General features: G+C 48.4%; 1 long non-coding RNA gene across 1 annotated transcript; it reads left to right on the forward strand.

The window, feature by feature from the left end:
* The first annotated feature begins 6,624 nt into the window (after nt 1-6,624).
* Nucleotides 6,625-7,635, forward strand: LOC128352969 (uncharacterized). Its single transcript, XR_008320749.1, has 3 exons — nt 6,625-6,737; nt 6,833-6,971; nt 7,413-7,635. It is a non-coding gene; the product is annotated as an uncharacterized LOC128352969 (long non-coding RNA).
* Nucleotides 7,636-20,333: the final 12,698 nt, after the last annotated feature.

Here is a 20,333-nt window from a genome sequence, read left to right on the forward strand (position 1 = left end):
TCAATTTGTTATCTCTCATCCAGTCCATTACTGCCTGTAGGCAGGCATTTAGGGAATGAATGCAATTTCCTGTTGATGCAGATGAAAAGGAGAAGTAGATTTGGGTGTCATCAGCATATTGATGACACCCAGCACCAAAACTCCTGATCACCTCACCCAGCGGTTTCGTGTTATTTATTATTTCTCTGTGTAAGCCGCCCTGAGCCATTTTTGGAAGGGCAGTATAGAAATTAGATAGACAGATATTAAAAAGCATTGGTGACAGAATGCTTTTGATTCATAAAAGTTCCTGCTTTCAAAAATGCTTTTTGATTTATAAAAGTCCCTGCTGCCCAGGGTTGCAACACTCCATCTCCTCCTCCAAGCGCTTGCTCAGGTACATAAACCTCAGCAAACTCCAGGCATAACCGAGGTTGAGATATTACAGGTGCTTGGTGCTGCTAAAATGGGTTGCAGTTTGAATCTAGATTTAATGTGGGTTACCAACATTAATGTGATTGTATGAACCCACACCAAAGTTGTGTATGACCCAAGATAAATCTGAGTATCCAGTCTTGGCATGAATTCACACAATCACACTAATGTCGGTAACCCACATTAACCCTAGATTTAAAAGATTGTGCAAATCAGGCCTTTGTTCAAGAACCTCATCCTGAAAGCTCAGTTGGAGTTCCTACATTTTGTAAAATAAAACAGTTGTTTTTATTCTCCTGCTAACCATTGCATTGTATTCCTTCTCATCAGGGTCAATCTAGACAAGCAAGGTAGATAATTGGATCTGCCATTTAAATTTTGGTAAAGAGGGGCTGTGGAAAGTGGTGCTGGGAGGAATCTAGATCATCACTATGGCACTGTGGGGGGATTGTTTTTCCCCTGTACTGGTTTCCTGCTGAAATTGCCTCCCCAAACTGCTGTTTGTCCCTTTAAGGGAAATGTACACATACCCAAGCTAAAGAAATCTGAAAGTTCCAAGCAGGTGAATATAATCTGGAAAGCCTCCTTTGTGTGATAATTTTGTAATAGTCAGGCCTTAGATTTTTAAAAATGTGGTCAGAATGATTAAAAAATTAGGCTTTAGGACAGACATTTTTCCTAAGCTGCAATTATCATGAAACATTTATCTGAAAGTGATCCAGGCTGAAATATTAATTACTGACAAAAAAATAATCACAGCTGTAGAATTTTACAGATGGAGACCATGAATCATAAAAGTCCCTGTTGCCCGTGGGTGCAACACTCCATCTCCTCCTCCAAGGGCTTGCTCAGGTACTTAAACCTCAGCAAACTCCAGGCATAACTGAGGTTAAGATATTACAGGTCTTTGGTGCTGCTAAAACAGGTTGCAGCAGCTAAATTGACTATTGCAATGCACTCTATGTGGGTCTGCCTTTGTATGTAGTCCGGAAACTTCAGTTAGTTCAGAATGCGACAGCCAGATTGGTCTCTGGGGCAACCTGGAGAGACCATATTATGCCTGTTTTGAAACAGTTACACTGGCTGCCGATATGTTTCCGGGCAAAATACAAAGTGCTAGTTATTACCTTTAAAGCCTTGAACGTCTTGGGTCCGAGATATCTTAGAGAGCGTCTTCTTTTACATGACCCCCACCGCATGTTAAGGTCATCTGAGAAGGTCCATCTCCAGTTACTACCGGTTCGTTTGGTGGCGACTCAGATGCGGGCCTTCTCTGTAGCTGCTCCCAGGCTGTGGAATGCACTCCCAGCAGAAATTCGCAATCTTAATTCCTTAATGACGTTCAAGAGAGCCCTTAAAACCCATCTGTTTGGCCTGGCCTTTCAGGGTTTTAATTAGTTTTAATTGTTTAATGCTAACCTGGTTTTCAGGGTTTTAGTTGTTCTGATAGTTTAATTGTTTTTTAAGATGTTTTTAATTGGTGTTCATATTTATATTTCTGTTTTAATTGTTATTGGTTTTAATGGCTTCTGGTTTTAATTGTAAACCGCCCTGAGCCATTATGGAAGGGCAATATAAAAATCAAATAATAAATACATAAATAAATAAATACATATCTGTAAGGCACCAGGAGACTCAGATTGGGTACTCTGGCAGCAGACCTCATACACCACAGCAGAGCCTGCATTAACACAGCAGCTCCCAGGCAGAGGAAGTTATCAGCCTGCTCTCTACTGCACTGTTATACCACCCATATAATGGCTGGAACAGAGGTGCACCTAAGTAATTTTGGAGCCAGGACCTAAAGGCTTTTTGGGCCCCGCCACCCCCACCACTGCAAGATAAGATACAACACACTACTTTTTACACCAGAACATGCTCTGGGAAAGCTGGAAAGTTTGGGTTTTTGGGTTTTTTATTTTTTAAAAGAAATTATGAATAATTGACCTGTACATACCACCAGCTGGCCTGCACATACCACCTTTTGCATGGACAGTCCTGCCACTTAAATTAGCTTAATGCAGTACCTTTTACACCAGAATATGCAGTACAGGAGAAGGAAGGGGTAAAATCAAATGGAGATGAAAAAGAATGAGGAAAGGAAAGGAAGTGAGGAAACCAAGAAAAGAGAAAGGAGAAAAGGAAAGAAGATGGTGTAAGGGCATGTGGGAAGGAATGATGTTAAAAGCACGAGGAAAAGAGCCAATATTAAGAGGAGAAGAAGAACTGAAAGAGGAGAAGAGGAGCAGGGTGATGGTGGAACAGGGGATTGAATTCGAATACCTTGGTGTGTAGGTGCCCAGGACAGCTTGGTCTTGCTCGGGCTGGTTCCCACTGCCACCACATTCCTTCCCCCACTCCATGGCTGCCCACGCACCTGCTTCAAAAAAGCCAAAATGGCAGCCACCGAGGTGCGTGCAGGCATGGTCACGCTGCACGACTTGTGCTCGGCCTCTGCCAGAAAACAGGAGGATGAGGGAACAAGAAGGAAGTGGGAGACAAAGGCATGCAGGCAGTGGCTGAGGGAGAGAGGCAGCCAGCTACCGAGCCAGGTGGTGGCAGCAGCAGGCCAATGCAGAGGGGAAGATGGGCAAGCAGCAGCAGGCATCTCTCAAGGTTCCAGCACAGGAAGAAGCGGGGGGGGGGGCTGAAGGAGTTGAGGCATGCGGCACTTTGCAGCCCGTCAATTGGCCACACCCTGCCAGAGGGGGAAGCTCGAGGGAGGCAACTAGTGGTGCCTCCAGCATGGCACAGGCAGCACAGGTGGGCTAGCAGTGGCGCAGCTCCACACAGGCCAGCAGCAGCCAATTCCTTGGACCCACCCGGGAGGGAATTTGCAGGCCCCAAGGCCTTCAGGAGACCAGACTTCCACCCGGGAGTCAAGGCGAAGGGTACAAGTACTGCACCTCTTTAGCATAGGTAGCCACCTGAGGAACCAAGTGGAGCTTGGCTAGCCCAATGTAACAGTTGCTCCAGGCTTGGTTCTTCAGTCTGAGCAACAGCTCAGATTCACCTTGCTTCATCCTGACTCACCCTATTACCCTCCTTGCCTGCATAAACTGGTACTTGACCATCTGCCTATCCACAATCATGTGTTCTGCCTCTGGCTCTTCTGACCCTCTTCTACCCAATCTAGCTCTTGACTCCAGTCTGTCCCATCCAAATCAGATGCCTCTGGCCAGGGGCGTAGCTATAATTAAGCGAAAGGGTTCAAAGAACACGGGCCCCCAGCTCCTGAGGGCCCTCCAGCTCCACCCCTCCCTATTTTTGGCATTATCTCCCTCACTCTAGGGGGCCGCCAGAGAGAGTGCTGAACACGGCCCCCCTCTCCCCTAGCTACACCCCTGCCTCTGGCCCCTTTGAGCTGCATCTGCTTGCTCCACAATCAGACCTTCATAGCTGCAGTCTGACTCAGAGCCAGACCACGGCCTATCTCCCAAACACGGACAGGGCTGGCTTGAACACCAGCAACGCCTGAGGTGATGCCATGATGCCACTGGTCACCCCCTGACACTGGTCGGCATCAGAGAATGTGCCACCCTTTGCCACCTGCATTTCCTGGTTTTCAGCCATTTCCTGGCTAGCCAGTTGGATGGATTCCTAGAGAAAGAAAGCCATCCAAACAATTAGTGAAATGCTGGTTAGTCAGGAAATGCAGGCACATACCCCAATGCTTGCCATGCCCCCTGTCAGCATCAGGAGTGTAACTGGCATCAAAGCACACACACTCCCACCCACATTTCTTTGCTAACAAGCATTTTGTGAGCCACTTAAATGGCCTCTTTTCTCTAGAAAGTCATCCTAGAGGCTAATGAAGTGAAGTGAAGCTGGAAAACATGGGCGGTGGGGGCAGTGCGTGCCCTGATGCCTTGGCAGCAGGGAGTGGTGGCAAAGCAGGTGAGGCAGTGCCCAGAATAGGGCGTGATGCCCACATTCATCGCTTCAGAACACAGACACCACTTCAAGCTGTCCCCTCACCTCACCTCATTGGCAAGCCAACCCTGAAGAGGGAATAGGGTGCCACTAGCTTATGGCTTCTCAGCAGGGGCTGTTACAAATGTCCTCACTCACCCCAGCAGCATTATTAATTTGTATATGTATTAAAGATATTTATATCCCAATTTTCCATTAAAACATGTAATTGTTTGTCCCTGTCATGCAACCTTTGGGTTGTGTAATCTCCTGTCCCAATCCCAGTTATAGCTGGAGTTTTTCAGGGCTAGTGTGTGGAGGGAGTCAGCAAGTTACCCTGCAGTACTTCGCAACCCAATACTTCAGAATTATGGATTGAGCTCAGACTTTCCAATTAATTACAACTGAGAGTATAAAGTGCATTATTAATAGCAACTGCAGTGTTACTGAACAAAAGCCTCATGTATACGTGCAGATACTAAGAGCAAGGAAAATATATTTATGATTAACATGTTTCAGTTACTATCATCTCCTCATATGAATGAAACTAGTTAAGCCTAATGAGTTTATTGTGACTAATAGCTCATCCTCAGAATTCAATAACGTGTTCATGGCATCATAGTTAATAGAACCAAGGAAGAAATATAGTGAAACACTTAAAATATTCATGACCATTCCTGAGAAAGGCATGATGGGCAAAATAGTGACGGTAGAACAAAATCTCTTGTAAAGGCACTCATTATGAATAAGAAAGGAAATTGCTTTGTAGTACAAAACACAGTTCAGATTGCAGATGTTCTGGTGAAATACATGCCCAGGATAAAGGTTTTCCTAGTTATAACTGATAATGAAGTTCAAGAGAGTAGTGATTCATTAGGAATATTTATGTTAGGAGAGATAATGTACAATGAATTTACAGTGGTCAAATTCCAACTTCACCTGGAACAGGATTCATAATGAGGTTGTGGTGGTGAGCTGTGAGGAAGGATGGTAACCAAGATAAGTTACCTGCTTGTTTAATGAATATGCAGAGATGAGGTGTACAGAACCAATGGGGAATGAAACATTGAGAATGGACATCAAAGATAAAAATCTGTTGAAGAGACCCTGCAAATAATGACAGTCTTAAATGTACGTTAACAAATAGCAATATATGTTAAGGTACTCCCTGCATTATGTTCATGTTATTTCCTCATATTTTATATCTTATTAAGATATTCACTTTGATCCCAAGGGAACCGAGTGAGTGGCCTCCAACTACTAGTTAAGCCTAATGAGTACACACTCCGCCATAGGTCAGTATGGTATGAAGCTTCTTAGTGAGGCATTTCAGCTTGCTGATTACTGGTTGTTAGGGGAAATGCAACAGACCCCCATTTCTCCTGATTCCCACCATATTAAACAGTGCCGTGTAAATGTTTTAGAATGGAGTTAAACAACATATAATTGCACATTGGCAGGGGCGTATCTAGGGAAAATAGTGCCTAGGGCAAGCACTGAAATTGCACCCCCCAGCCCCGTCCAAACATCTGACACCCATCTTTCAATGGAAGGTGAAATGTTTGTATTGTGTTATGAGTACACCCATTCCAAAAGAAATATTGATTTCTGTTCACTATGATATGGCTTCTCTTTCACCCAAGGTGAAATTGAATATTTCTTTTGCAAATGAACAGTCAGTATCCCCATCCATGTTGCAGCAGATCAACTGATAAAGTTGAAAAAATTTCTTCTTTTAATATACCCAGGAGTGGGGTGGGGTGGGGGGTGGTTGAGGAAAACGGTTGCGTGTAGTGTTTAGAGGACTGGACTAGGGCTGGGGAGACCCAAGTTCAGCTCCCCATTCAAGCCATGAAACTTACGGGTGACTCTGTGTCAGCCACTTATCTCTCAGCCTAACCTCTCTCACGTGGTTGTTACAAGGATAAACATAACCATGCAGTCCTCTGAGCTTCTTGGAGTAAAAGCAGGTTATCAATGGGGAAAACCAACAGCACCTGATTGCCTAATCCACACCTGAATGCTCAATCCACATCCGCCCTGCGAGCGAGCATTTGCCCTTTATTTCAGGCAGCCTTTGCCAGTCAGTGCAGACAATCCTGGGTCAGATGGCAGCTTCCTAGGAGTCAGTGAGGAAGGAATCCCTGTTACAGGGAACACTGCCTGTCAGCTATCAGTTCAACCATTGGGCAGAACACTGGGAGGCGGGAGCAAGGTTCCTACGTGACAGCCCATTGGGTCGATGCCTACCGGTCCTTTATTGACTGTTGTGGCTTAACTGCCATTTGCTAACTGCCACCTCCATCCACCGCTTGCCTTTCTGGGTCTGTCACTTCTTCACTCCACTTTCCCTGCTCCCCAATACTTTAGGAGAGCCCAAAGCAGAATCCAGCCTTGGGTCTGCCATAAGCGTGAGTGACTGCCAACCCCTCGGGTGGTTTCTGTCCATTACGATGCCAGGCCACGAAATCCATTCTTGACTGTGGTCTGTTTTCTGGGTTCACAGGGGCCCCCAAAGTGGCAGCTTCTCTCCTCTTTGGGATGTTTGGCATCAGCCTCTTCCTCGTTCTGTGTGTCGCCCGCTTCCTTCTTCTACCTGGAATGAGCCAACAAGCTTCCAAACTTCTTCTAGGGAAGAAGGAAAGGTACGTGGCCTCGGGCAGTTCTGGGTCCAACCCCAAAAGCCTCTTCTTCCAGCATCGTTTCCCCCAGCCCGATGCCTCCCTTCCAGCTCGCAAGCGAAGGACGAAAGAGAGAGCCTCCCCCTATTTATTCCCTCCTGGGTAGGGGGACAGACTTTTCAGCTGGTTCTGTCGTGCTGCTAAACTTGTTGGCTATTAGGGTTTGGATCTCAGTGTGTTCAGATTGCCCCTTTAGAAATTATGTGTGCTGCTTTTGGAGCTTTTCTGGCCAAAAAGTGGCCTAACATTTTAAATAACAAAACAATGGGGGGGGATAGAAATAAGCATTTGTAGGGCAAGCTTGCACACCATGCACACAGCAAACAAATCATTGCAGGCAGCCTGAAGATCAGTAATGCTCTTATATACTTATTTTTATTTTACCATTGTTCTCTTCCTTTTTAGGGTCTGTGGTAGAGTCTGCTGAATCAGCAAGTAGAGATACACCCTTGAGCAGAGGCGTTTCTAGGGAAAATAGCGCCTAGGGCAAGCACTGAAATTGCACCCCCTGTCCAAACATCCAACACCTATCTTTCAGATAACTTTACCATAATATCAGCTCAAAAATAAAAGTCAAGCTCGTTAATCTTTTAATATTTCAAAAACAATTTAGCTGTGGACGTAGCCAGACCAAAAAATGTTAGAAAACTATAAATTTCAGTATGCTGGAGCTCATAAAATACCCATATACTATGTGGAGGTGTACTTGGAAAACTAATGTCTAATTCTCTACTATGCATTGTACCATCACTATTACATAAGTTTTAAAAATAAATGGAGAATTTGACTTTTCCCTATTTACTCTGAAAATAATTAAAGGATATGCAGAGTAAACTGTGTCACTGCTTGGAATATATTATAGTATTTCAGAAAGACAGTTAAAATGAGAGAAGGAGAGCAAGAAACTCCCAGTGGGCCTTAATACTAAGGATTTCACACTGATTCAAAGACAAACTCACCATTAATAGCCATATTATTAAGACGTCACATTTAACTCACTTATCACAAGAAGCAATGTAAGAGTGAATGAATACAATCCTAGCTCATAAGCTTCAGCTCAGTATTCACAAGCCCTGATTCTCTGTACATAGTGCCAAACCGAATATGTGTACAGTGACATATTATATTAAATTTTTAAAAAAATACCTGTAGCCCCTTCGGGGGCTTCCTAAAGGCTGTGGGGTGGGTCTGCAAAGGTTCCCCCTCCCCTCGCTGGCCTCTAGGGCTTTGCAGGGACCATTTGAGCATGTGTGGTGGATATATACATACATACATATATATATATATATATATATATATATATATGGCTGCTGAACACAAAATGGCTGCCATGCATGCTCAAATGGCCTCTGCGAGGCCTGTCATGGCCTAGGGCCTCACAGGGGCCATTTGAGCATGCACAGTGGCCATTTTGTTTTTGGTGGCCATTTTTAATTTTTAAAAAAAATTTAAATGGAGCCCCCTTCAAGTGGCGCCCAGGGCACATGCCCTGCCTGCCCTACCCTAGATACGCCCCTGCCCTTGAGGTAACATCATTGACTAGGAGTCCTGTTTGTGGATTTGGCATAGGCCTCAGAATATCTGGAGAACTTAAGCCCTCCAGCGGTGGTTGGACTACAACTCCCATCATCCCTGGCGGCGGCGGTGGTGGTGGGGTAATGGGAGCTTTAGTCCTATGGAAGGCTGACATTGTGCAGCCCTGGGCTACAGCATCTGGAGGGGCTTTGGGAGACCTCGGCAAGAGATGATGGAACTCGATCATCTAGCTAATTTCTGTTGGCAATTTGTTTGTTTTTAAGAAAACATATGGGGATGACTAGATCTGATAAGTGAAGTGTGTGTGTGTGTGTGTGTGTGTGTGTGTGTGTGTGTAAAAAACTTTCAAATTGGGAGCATTCCAACCACACAGTCCACAGTCCTGGGAGGGACTGTACCACATTACCCCTTCCCACACAGTGAACTGATGTTCAGCTTTATTTACTAAAGGATTTTTGTCCTACCTTTCCCCTCGGAAAATACCCAAAGCAGCTGACCTCTCTAAAAAGGTGGTAGCAAATACGTAAGGCAATGGCAGAGAGAGCTTGCCATAAATTGGGCAGCCCAAAGATGCCCAAACAGAGGTTTTTAGAAGCTGGTGGGAAGCCGGAAGTGAGGGAGGCCAAGTGGATGTCCTCCTGGGGGCCACAGCAGAGAAGGCCCTGCAACTTGTTACTGCCGAGCATACTGCCTCCAAAATGTGGGGAGACACCAGGGAGCTAAACCATGGGAAGCTCGGAGGGGTATCTATCTGCTTGAAAGAGGGAGGCTCGGTATCAGATTGTGAGAAACTCCATTGTGTCTTTGCAGACCATCCATGTTATCTCCACCTTCTTCAGGTAAGGATCTGTCTCCGCTGCTTATTTTATTCAGGTTATTGCTTAGCCTGCCTCCCCTCGCTCCTGCCAATACCTTGGAAGGCATTGACAGTGCAAATAAAATGTGCATGTGGAGATAAGAAGTGAAAAACAAGAGCACACAACAATATAATAATCTGGATGTAAAAGGTTGGACTGACAGGAGAGCTCTACATGGCCCACTTAAGAGGGGCAATCTCTTTTATCATTGTATATTAGAGCTGGAAGGGACTCAGAGGTATTGGGAACACAGGAAGCTGCCTACTGAGTCAGACCATTGTGCCCTCTAACTTAGTATTGTCTACTCTAATTGGCAGCAGCACTCCAAGGCTTCAGGCAGGGGTCTCTCCCAGCCCTTCCTGGAGATGCTGTCAGGGATTAAACCTGGGACCTTCTGCAAGCAAGTAGATGCTCTGCCACTGAACTACAAATAATCCTGATGACCAGATAGCTGCCAAACTTAGTCAGACCCTTGGTCCATATAGCTCAGCATTGCCTACACTGACTGGCAGCATCTTTCCAAGGTTTTTCAGGCAGGAGTCTTTGCCAGCCCTAAATGGAGATGCTGCCAGGGATTGAATCTGGGACCTTTTGCATGCTGAACAGATACTCTCCCTGTGAGTTACCGTGCTATCCTCACAGCAGGGAATGCCACCACTCAACCTAGAAACAATCACTTTAAAAACCAAATCTACCCAGATTGCTATAAAACTAAACAATAGTGCTCCCCCAAAGCAATCTGCAAGAGAAAAGAATTGAATTCCCATCCCGACAGCACTGAAAACATGAATGCTGCTAAGTAGGTCTCCCTTCAGCCCTAAATACAAAGTTATTGTATTTGGCCCCATTTGGGAGCTAGACCATGGCCCCATGTTTGACTTCAGATGCAGTGGGCAGGGCCACAGCTGGTCTGACTCCGCTAGTGGAAAATATTCTTAGCACTTGTCCTTTCTTTAAGCACCGCTGGGCTTGATTTTGGAAAGTTCCGACCAAGCATGGAGAGGTTCTCTCAAGTATGCCATCAAGTCAGTTTCGACTCCGGGTGCCCACAGAGCTCTGTGGTTCTTTGGTAGAATACAGGAGGAGTTGACCATTGCCTCCTCCCATGCAGTACCCTCAGAACTGCCCAGTTGCCCAAACCCAGAGTACAAAGAGAGGGGTGAGGGGAGTTAACATCCTTTTTGTGTCCACAGTCCGAAAGCCCCGCTATGTCCGGAGAGAGAGATCGCTCATGTTCTCCAGAACCCGCACATCGATTTCTGCCGAGACCAGGGTCAGCAACATGTAGCGGCTGGTGTTGAGCCCCCTGAGGATTGTAAATAACTGGCGCGACCAAAGAAGGGTGCCCTCCATCCCTGCTGCAGTGCCACGGACGTGTGAGAAGTGGCTAGCCGGCGGACAAAGTGAGCCCCCAGGTTTTGTGCCACCGAGCACGAAATGAAGACTATGAAGGCAGAACCTGGCTTGTAGAGGGCCGGTTCATCCAGGTGCTGCTCTCGGGCAGGTTGTTGAGGGGCTTTTCTTTTTTAAAAAATTATTTGGACTGTAGCAGTTTGTCCAGGGACTCTGCTCCTCTTGGGACACTGCCAGTTCGGTTTGGAATTTCTGGAGCTCTGGCTGTGGAGGCCGTGGTAGAGCCTGGAAAGCACAGCCCAAGGCCAATTGTCCCGCGCTCACATCTCAATGTCATCACAAAGTGCCCCATTTTGATGCTTACAGGAATCCTTGGGCGCCTCCCAGTGCATGCCTTTGGGAGGAGATCTTCTCCAATATGGGCCAGGCTCCTAGTCATCCCCCACAACCAACAGTAGTCTTTCATTTTCCTGCCACTTTTAGAAGAGTCTTAAAATAAGGCCTTAAAAGCTCGCCGCATTGTGGCATCACTGAGCCCTTACAAAAATGGCAGAAAAGACAGTTCTTCTGTCTCCTGTGCCCCCCTTTCAATCAGGCAGCTGGCAAAGTTGCTGTTCAGTCTTTCTGCAAAGTGGGGCTGACCATCCTCCAATTAAAACCAGTGTGTTTGAAGTCCTGGTGGGGGTTGGGGTGACTCCGTTAGCGTTTCCGTGAATGCTTGTGACATTTCTGTGAGTCCTGCCCCAAAAGCGTCCCCCACGGCCAAATTTCTTGTAGGTGGGAAGCAGTGTCGCCTCTAACAGGGATTCCCAGATGGTGACTACAACTCCCATAATCCCCAAGCCAAAGCCATGGCAGTAGGGATGTGCATTTCGTTTTGGGCACAGATCGTTCTGTGCCCGAAACAACGAATTTCGGGTGATTCGGAGCCGATCCGAATCACCCATGAGGACCTCCGAAATGTTCTGTGCCCGATCCAAATCACCCCGATTTCGTGGAAAAAAATTCGGGTGATTCGGACCTCCGTGGGCATGTCTGCAGCCTCCATTTTGTGGCTGCAGAATTGCCTTCTTCTTCCCCCTCCATTTTCATTCGGACAGCTCTTTGAATTTCCCGCCTTTTTTTCTCCATTGACTTCAATGCAAAAAAATTTTCCCATTCACCTCCATTGAAAATAAAAGTTCCTACCTGCAGAGGAAAATGACCAAATAAGGTTTGGATAGTAAATCACACCCTCCCATTGGCCAGGTACAGGTGGAGGTAGGGTCAAGGGTGGGGGTGATTTTTGGAGGGCTTTGCAGGAGGGTATTTAAGGGGCCACCAGTAGCCATTTTCTTCCTTTCTGCTGCCTTGCGTGGGAGAAGAGACACAAGAGAGAGATCTGCTGCCTTGCTTAGTAAGTCTTGCCTCCATTTTGATTTTGGATTTTTGTGGGTGCTGTTTTTCTGCATTTATGCCAGTGCTCTGCCTTGTTGGTTGGTTTTCTGCTTTATTTAAGCAATTTTTAAAATAAAGAGAGAAGAGGGTGGAAATTTTTTTTTAAAGAAACCTCTGCCTTGCAGAGGTTTCCCACTGCTCATTTTTAAATCCTTGTTGGGGCTAGAAGAGGGGGAGAATTTGTTTTTTTTTTAAGGAAACCTCTTCCTTTCAGGGGCAAACCACTTTTCAATTTTTAATCCATTTTTGGATTAAAAGAGGGTGAGATTTTTTTTTTTTTAAAAGAAACCTCTGCCTTGCAGAGGCAAACCCTCTGCTCATTTTTTAATCCTTGTTGGGGCTAGAAGAGGGGGAGAATTTTTTTAAGGAAAGGAAACCTCTTCCTTTCAGGGGCAAACCACTTTTCAATTTTTAATCCATTTTTGGATTAAAAGAGGGTGAGTTTTTTTTTTAAAAGAAACCTCTGCCTTGCAGAGGCAAGCCCTCTGCTCATTTTTTAATCCTTGTTGGGGCTAGAAGAGGGGGAGAATTTTTTTAAGGAAAGGAAACCTCTTCCTTTCAGGGGCAAACCACTTTTCAATTTTTAATCCATTTTTGGATTAAAAGAGGGTGAGATTTTTTTTTTTTTAAAGAAACCTCTGCCTTGCAGAGGCAAACCTTCTGCTCATTTTTTAATCCTTGTTGGGGCTAGAAGAGGGGGAGAATTTTTTTAAGGAAAGGAAACCTCTTCCTTTCAGGGGCAAACCTCTTCCCATTTTTTTAATCCATTTTTGGATTAAAAGAGGGTGAGATTTTTTTTTTTTAAAGAAACCTCTGCCTTGCAGAGGCAAACCCTCTGCTCATTTTTTAATCATTGTTGGGGCTAGAAGAGGGGGAGATTTTTTTTAAGGAAAGGAAACCTCTTCCTTGCAGAGCAAACCTCTTCCCATTTTTTAAAATCCTTTTTTGTGAAGAGAAGAGGAATAGATTTTAGATTTTTAAAAAAAACATCTGACTGCCTGCAAGCATTGCCAGCCTGCAGCCCTTGGTGGGAAAGGAGGGGTTTTTTTCTCCTTTTGAATCCCCCCACCCTATTTTTTGCCAAACCACTTTTTTGGGCAATTTTTTTCTGCGGAGAGTCACTGCTGCCTGTCCCTGCCTGCCTGCCTGCCTGCCTGCCTGCCTGCACTCCAGGCCCGCCTGTGTGACCACCAGACCAGACCCTCAGAGGTGGACGCCAGAGACCCGGCGTTGGAGAAGCCTACACCTGAGTGAGATTGGCCCAGCCATTTATATTTTACACACGCACACAACACACAGACACACGCACGTCACACACGGCGTTCTAATCTGTAGTGTTCCGTTCCTTTAACTGTGCGTTTGGGGTTTATTAATTTCCCCCTGTTTTTAGGTTTTTGGGGTTTTCACTTTTCTCTATAAGTGTTGTGTGATAGTTGTAAGATTGGGTTTTAAATAAATAGGGTTTTAAATAAATAGGGTTTTAAAGTGTTGTGATAGTTGTAAGATTGGGTTTTAAATAAATAGTGTTTTAAATAAATAGGGTTTTAAATAACTAGGGTTTATGTGTAGCCTTCCCCGGTAGCTAGCTATTAGGAGGAGGTTCAACTGTAGAGTAGCAGTAGACTGTAAGAGTGGCCTGGCCTAGTAGTGCTGCAACTTTATATTTCTGTTGTTGCTTTTGTGTATTTTGCAGAAATATTTTTTAAGGGCCTAGTCTGCCCACAGTTACTTTTCCATCTTGTTTGCCTGTGTAATTGACACAGAGATAATTTTTTGAAACATTTTTGTAACTGTGTGTTACTTTCAGACCACAGAGAGAGTAACTTTCCCCTGTGGTGGAGTGCGTTCGATACATTAGTAACAACAACACAAGTTACTTGCAACAAATAAATTCTCCAGTCCATTCCATTCAAAGTGACCAACAGTCAGAGAAAGATAATATAACTAAACTTACTTTCACTTCTACTGACTAAGTGCACTGCACACTGTGTGCGCAAGGCTCCAGCCTTAAATAACTCCTCCTGCACCTGTGCACTGCACAGCAGCTGAGGTAATATTTTAATTTTTAATTTTTATATTTTTTTGTTGCACAGCCTGCTTCTGTTGTATCGCGCATCAAGTAACTCCCACTGTCTCCCAGTCCCTCTGTGACTGACTGACTGTGTCGTGATACACATTCATTGCACGGCAACTTCTGACTGGGATCTTGCAGCAACAGCATTTGTGCCAACAACAACAAGCCTTAAGCAAGGAGGCATTGTAAAGTCACCGGCACCGCAGCACATCCACTGTTTTTCTGGCCCTCTAGTATACCTGCTGCCCCCTGAGACAACTACCCCTTCTTCACATTTTGAAATTTTAAAAAAAGTTTTAAAAAGCAATGGTTGGGAGGACAGCAGGAAAAGGGAGGGCGCAAGTAAGTGGGAGGCTTGTCTTCCCTACAGCTGGTCGTGGCAGGGGGCGGCAAGAGGGGCCTACTCCCCAAGTCACCCCCGGCCCTGCTTCGGCGCGCAGGCTTGACTTCTTCTCGGGTCAGCCTGGCCCTATGCCAGGGCCTGCGGCCAGGCAGGATTTGGGGGGGGGGCCTCCCAGATTGCCAGGGAAGAAGATCTTCCTGTGGCAGCTGAGGAGGTGGTGCTGGTGGAGGAGGTTGGCAGTCCAGCCAGATCCACCTTGCGGACCCCCCAAACGGTCACTATGGGGGTTGGTGGGGGGCTCAGTCTGGCATCTGAGGGGGCTCAGGAGGAGGGAAGATCTTCTCCTGCCCCTGGGCCTTCCCATGCCAGCGCTGAGGGCATCGGTGGTGGTATGCCCGAGAAGGAACCAGCAAAAGTTCCACCAACAAAGCGACCTCGTGTCGCTGGGGAGTCTGGCAATGTGGTCTGGGATCACTTTGAGCTTAGCCCTGGTGATCCCACCCATGCTGTGTGCTCCCACTGCAAGGCACTGGTCAGCAGAGGCAGGGACCCTATGCACTTCACAACCTCGGGGCTGTGGTCGCACATGCGTCGGCGGCACCCAAGTGTGGAGACCTCTGCTGGCACTGGCAGTAGGCCCGGTGCCTCACCTGGTAGCAGAAGCAGTAGTAGTGACAGCAGCAGCAAGCGGCCAGCGGCTCCTGCCCACAGGCAGGAAAAGCTGACCGATCATCAGTGGGTGCAATCTCTTGGGAAGCGGTCTGATCGTCCAAAGCCTCATCTCGTGACTCGGGCCATTGGTGAGATGATCGCTCTTGATGACCAGCCGTTCTCCATTGTCGACAATGTCGGCTTCCAGCGTCTGCTCCAGCTGCTTTCTCCGGAGTACAAGATCCCCTCAGTGGTCCCCTCCCTGTACCGTGCGTGCAGGGGGGCCGTGTTGACCAAGCTGCGTGCAGCTGGGCCAAACACCAGTGTGCATTTCACTGCGGATAACTGGACTAGCCGCAGTGGGCTGCACACTGCCTTCATGTCCCTGACAGCCCATTGGTGGGGGCATGGGGGTGAGGGGACATCTGGCGCTGCTGGTGCTGTATCCAGCTCCTCCCATTCATGCACGCCTTCTTGGGCAGTGTTGCATGTGGAGGCGATGGACACAGACCACACTTCAGATGAGTTGGCTGCCGTCATGGAGCGGCAGGTGGGGGCGTGGCTGGCCGGGGAGCCAACCCTCCACCGGGGCTTCATGGTGACGGACAATGCAGCCAACATCACCAAGGCTGCTAGGCGGGTTTACGGTGTGAACATGGCTTGCGCTGCGCACACCTTGAACCTCGTAGTGAAGGGTGCGCTTGGCCTCAAGGAGGCGCCGAAGAAGGCCAAGGAGCACCAGCGTGTTCGGGGCTCTTCTAGTAGTTTAGGTCAGGATCCTGCTGCTCCCGTGGCCGCCCTGGTGGAGCGTTGCCACCAGGTAGCGGGCCACTTCCACCGGAGTGAAAAGGCAAGGCGCCAGCTCAAGGCCAGACAGATCGAGCTGGGCCTGCCCGAACACCAAATCCCCCAGGATGTTCCTACCCGGTGGAACTCCACCTTTCTCTTGCTCCAGCGCATGCATGAGCAAGAGGGAGCACTCAACAGCCTGGGGACGCGTGGTTGCTTGGATCTGTGCAAGTCTCTCTATGATGACTGGCTGGTGATCCGCGAGCTGGTCTTAGTACTAGAGCCGTTCTATTCTGCTACGAACGACTTGTGTACTCAGACCGCCACGCTGAGCCTGGCTTTGCCCACTGCTATTCTCCTGGAGAAGGCAATGAGCGATCTCCAGACCACTCTGACCACTGGGGTTGCGATTGCCCTGGCAGGTCGGTTGAGGACTGGCGTAGTTGAGCGGCTCAAGACACCATGGGCTGCATCTGCATGGCATGTCCTGGCATGCATTTGTGACCCAAGGATGAAGGGCAGTGCTGTGCCTCCTGGCGAGCTGCCCAGGTGGAGGGACCTCCTGGTCGAACACGTGAAGCGTGAAGAGGAAAGGAGGCTAGGGATAGGTGGTGCAGCAGACGACCAGGAGGAGGGGTCTTGGTCGCAGGCTGGCACTGCGCATCCCACCCCCAGCAGCAGCAGCAGCACTGCCACCCCCCACTTCTTCCCAGTCCAGCGGCGTGGTTTCTCCGGCAGTGGGACCAGCAGATCAGCCAGTGCGACCTCGAACCACCACCCGGTGGCTCAGGGGCTATGCTAGTCTCATGCCGGGGAGATGGGAGGAGCCTGTCCCTCGCCCCAGCCGTGCTGAGCAGACTGTTCTGCAGTACCTGGAGGAGGCGACGGAAGACGAGGAGAGTGAGCCGTTCCCCTTTTGGGCAACGCGTCGCAAAGTCTGGCCGGACTTGGCGTGCGTTGCTGTCCGGTTTCTCTCTTGCCCACCAACCAGCGTCTCGAGCGAGAGGTTGTTCTCCATGGCCGGGGACGTGGTGACTCCTCTGCGCTCACGCCTGGATGCTGAGTTGGTCGAGCAGCTCGTCTTCTTGAAGGCCAACCTCCCACTGCTGGGCTACCCCGAACTGGCCGTGGAGGGCGAGTGACTCGCGTCACCCCCCCATGCAGCGCCTCCCACGCCACGGCAGTTCATCCCGGCCAGAAGATGTGTCACAGTCCATCCCTCTAAGCCCACCCTGCCACTAAAACATGCCCCTTAGTGCTGCTGGCACATCCAGACACGCATGCATACACAGGCACCGCTGCACTGTCAGCCTGGGATGGTGGACTGCCAGGTGAGTGCTCCCAGCATGAGGGAGGGGTTACCACAGATGTGGCAGAGAGAGACTACAACTCCCATTTCCCACTGTCTCGATGGCTGGCCACCATCAAGACTAGGGACAATGGGAGCTGTAGTCGCTGTCTCTGCAGAAGAAATCTGTGGTGGGCCCCCCCTGATGCTGGGAGCACCCACTTGCCCAGTGCTGAAGGCTGGGCCGTAGGGCAGCGCACCATCCATCCACAACCTCAGAGACAGGCTGCTGCGTGTGCGTGTGTGGGGGGCACAGTCAGGATTGGAAGGGACATCCCTGGGGGAGAGTAGTGGCTCTGTGCAATGGGCCTGTGCCTCCTGGCGAGGGGGGCACACACACTGTCACTGAGAGGGCTTGCTGCTAATTGCTAGCCTGCTTGCCTGCTAAAACTGTCATCATTGCTTCCTCCCATGAACAATAGCATTGAAGCTGAAATCTAAAAAAACGTCTGTCTGCTGCGTTTCTCAATGTGATGTGCTTATTTCTGATTTTGGCTTGCTTGTCAGGTGATGTTCTTTACTTCTTTCTTAATCTTCATGCTCTCCTCTGTTCAAATCCAAATATGTGGTTTGCCTTGGTCTACTGAGCTATTAGGTTGTTGCCGCCGCCGCTGAGTGAGATGGTCTGCTCTGCTGCTGCCTGCTTTTTCTGGCCACAATGGGAGTAGTACTACTGCTGTGCCTGAAGCAGCAAACACACACACATGCACCCCCCTCCCCTCCCCTCCCCCCAAAAAGCTGTGTCGCCAATGATGAGCTTGATGCTGGTGCAGCCCTCACACAAATGTCTGTCTCACACAGACAGAGAGAGCACACATTGCAACCTGAGGTGACACAGCCCTTTTCAGCCCTAACCCTCTTGCAGAGTGAGTGAGCAGCACACCCGCACAGTGCACACACACAGGGGAATAAAGGCATCTAGACTCCAAACTAGTGGTAATGTTGTATCATGTGATTGCACACAGTCTTTCTGCCCAGTATCTGCGGTATGCATTGGGATGCAATCCGAAAAAGCCTGCAAATTCTAGCTTGCTTTGTTGCAGAGACCTCTTCGTGGTGTGTGGTGTTGTTGTGTGGTGTGGTGTGGTGTGGCCATGTGGGGCCCGGTAAAGGACAGGACAGGTGCAATTCACTGTGCCTGTGCATGTGTGTGGGGAGATGTATTATGTTTCCAAATGAAGATCGGGTCATGTTTGCGAGTTGATTGACAGCATTTTATTTGAAGATTGTGCTTGCCCATACATAGATGCGGCGATCTCATGCCACAGAGTCAGACAGGAAAAGAAATGTCCAGAGACACGTGCGTGCTGCCATTCTCTTCTTATCTGCCATCATCATCCGTTACTCTTCAAAGCTGTGTGGGCTAGGAGGGGGCAACAACAACATGCCAAGCCTTGCTGCTCCACTTGCGGAGTGTTGTTGTCTTGCGTGCGTCCTCCACATGCTATGCGTGTTCCCTCCTGGCTGTGCCTGTCTGTTTACTGTAGTGGGCGAAAAAAGTTTGGATGAGGTGAGGTTCAGGGCAGGGCACTGTTGCTGGACTTGGAGTGGGATATGGGGCAGCAGAGTGGGGTGGGGCGGGGTGGTAGTGCCTAATGGGTGTAGGCTGCCACCCCAATTTCAGGGGGGTGGGACAAAGGGCTGATTTTTTTGTGAATTTCTGAAGTTTTTGTGTCTTTGGGGCAGATGGGGGGCAGAAAGTGTATCTGCCCCAAAAGAGTGGGGTGGGGTGGTAGTGCCTAAAGGGTGTAGGCTGCCACCCCAATTTCAGGGGGGTGGGACAGAGTGCTGATTTTTTGTGAATTTCTGAAGTTTTTGTGTCTTTGGGGCAGATGGGGGGGCAGAAAGTGGATCTGCCCCCAAAGAGTGGGGTGGGGTGGTAGTGCCTAATGGGTGTAGGCTGCCCCCCCAATTTCAGGGGGATCGGACAAAGGGCTGATTTTTTGTGAATTTCTGAGGGTTTTCTTGGGTGCAGCAGAGTGCTAGATTGATTCATTCCCATACTCGTCATAGTAATAAAAGAGAGAGTGAGAGAAAGTGAGAGTGTTAGGGTCATTTAGAGTTGAGAGTACTATATGCTGCATGAATGAATCAATCAATCTAGCACTCTGCTGCACCCAAGAAAACCCTCAGAAATTCACAAAAAATCAGCCCTTTGTCCAATCCCCCTGAAATTGGGGTGGCAGCCTACACCCTTTAGGCACTACCACCCCACCCCACTCTTTTGGGGCAGATACACTTTCTGCCCCCAATCTGCCCCAAAGACACAAAAACTTCAGAAATTCACAAAAAATCAGCCCTCTGTCCCACCCCCCTGAAATTGGGGTGGCAGCCTACACCCTTTAGGCACTACCACCCCACCCCACTCTTTTGGGGCAGATACACTTTCTGCCCCCAATCTGCCCCAAAGACACAAAAACTTCAAAAAATCACAAAAAATCAGCCCTTTGTCCCATCCCCCTGAAATTGGGGTGGTAGCCTACACCCATTAGGCACTACCACCCCACCCCACTCTTTTGGCTCCAGGGTCCTTTTTGCTGATCCGAATCGATTCGGATTCGGATTAAATCCGAATCCGAAACGAATCGGGGGTGATTCGGGTCAGCAAAATTCGGGCACAGAATAGAACAAAGGTGATTCGGCTCGGGTCCCGAGCCAAATCACCGAAAACCCGAAATGCACACCCCTACATGGCAGCTGGGGATTCTGGGAGTTGTAGTCAGCAACAGCTGGAAATCCCTGTTGGAGTTCCCTGGTGGGAAGCTGGCCATATTGAGGCCAGTTTTCTCTCTGTGAGTTCAGAAGACACCTGCGAAGAAATTGTCTAAGATTGCAATAGGGGGTCCATTCTCCCCCCTCCCATCCCCTGCTTCCCAAATGGCCGCCCTGCATCTTCAAGGCAGACCTGGAGCTGTTTGTAGTTCCTGCTGCTGAAGGT

This window comes from Hemicordylus capensis, chromosome 4 (genome assembly GCF_027244095.1).
Source record: "Hemicordylus capensis ecotype Gifberg chromosome 4, rHemCap1.1.pri, whole genome shotgun sequence".
NCBI lineage: Eukaryota > Metazoa > Chordata > Lepidosauria > Squamata > Cordylidae > Hemicordylus > Hemicordylus capensis.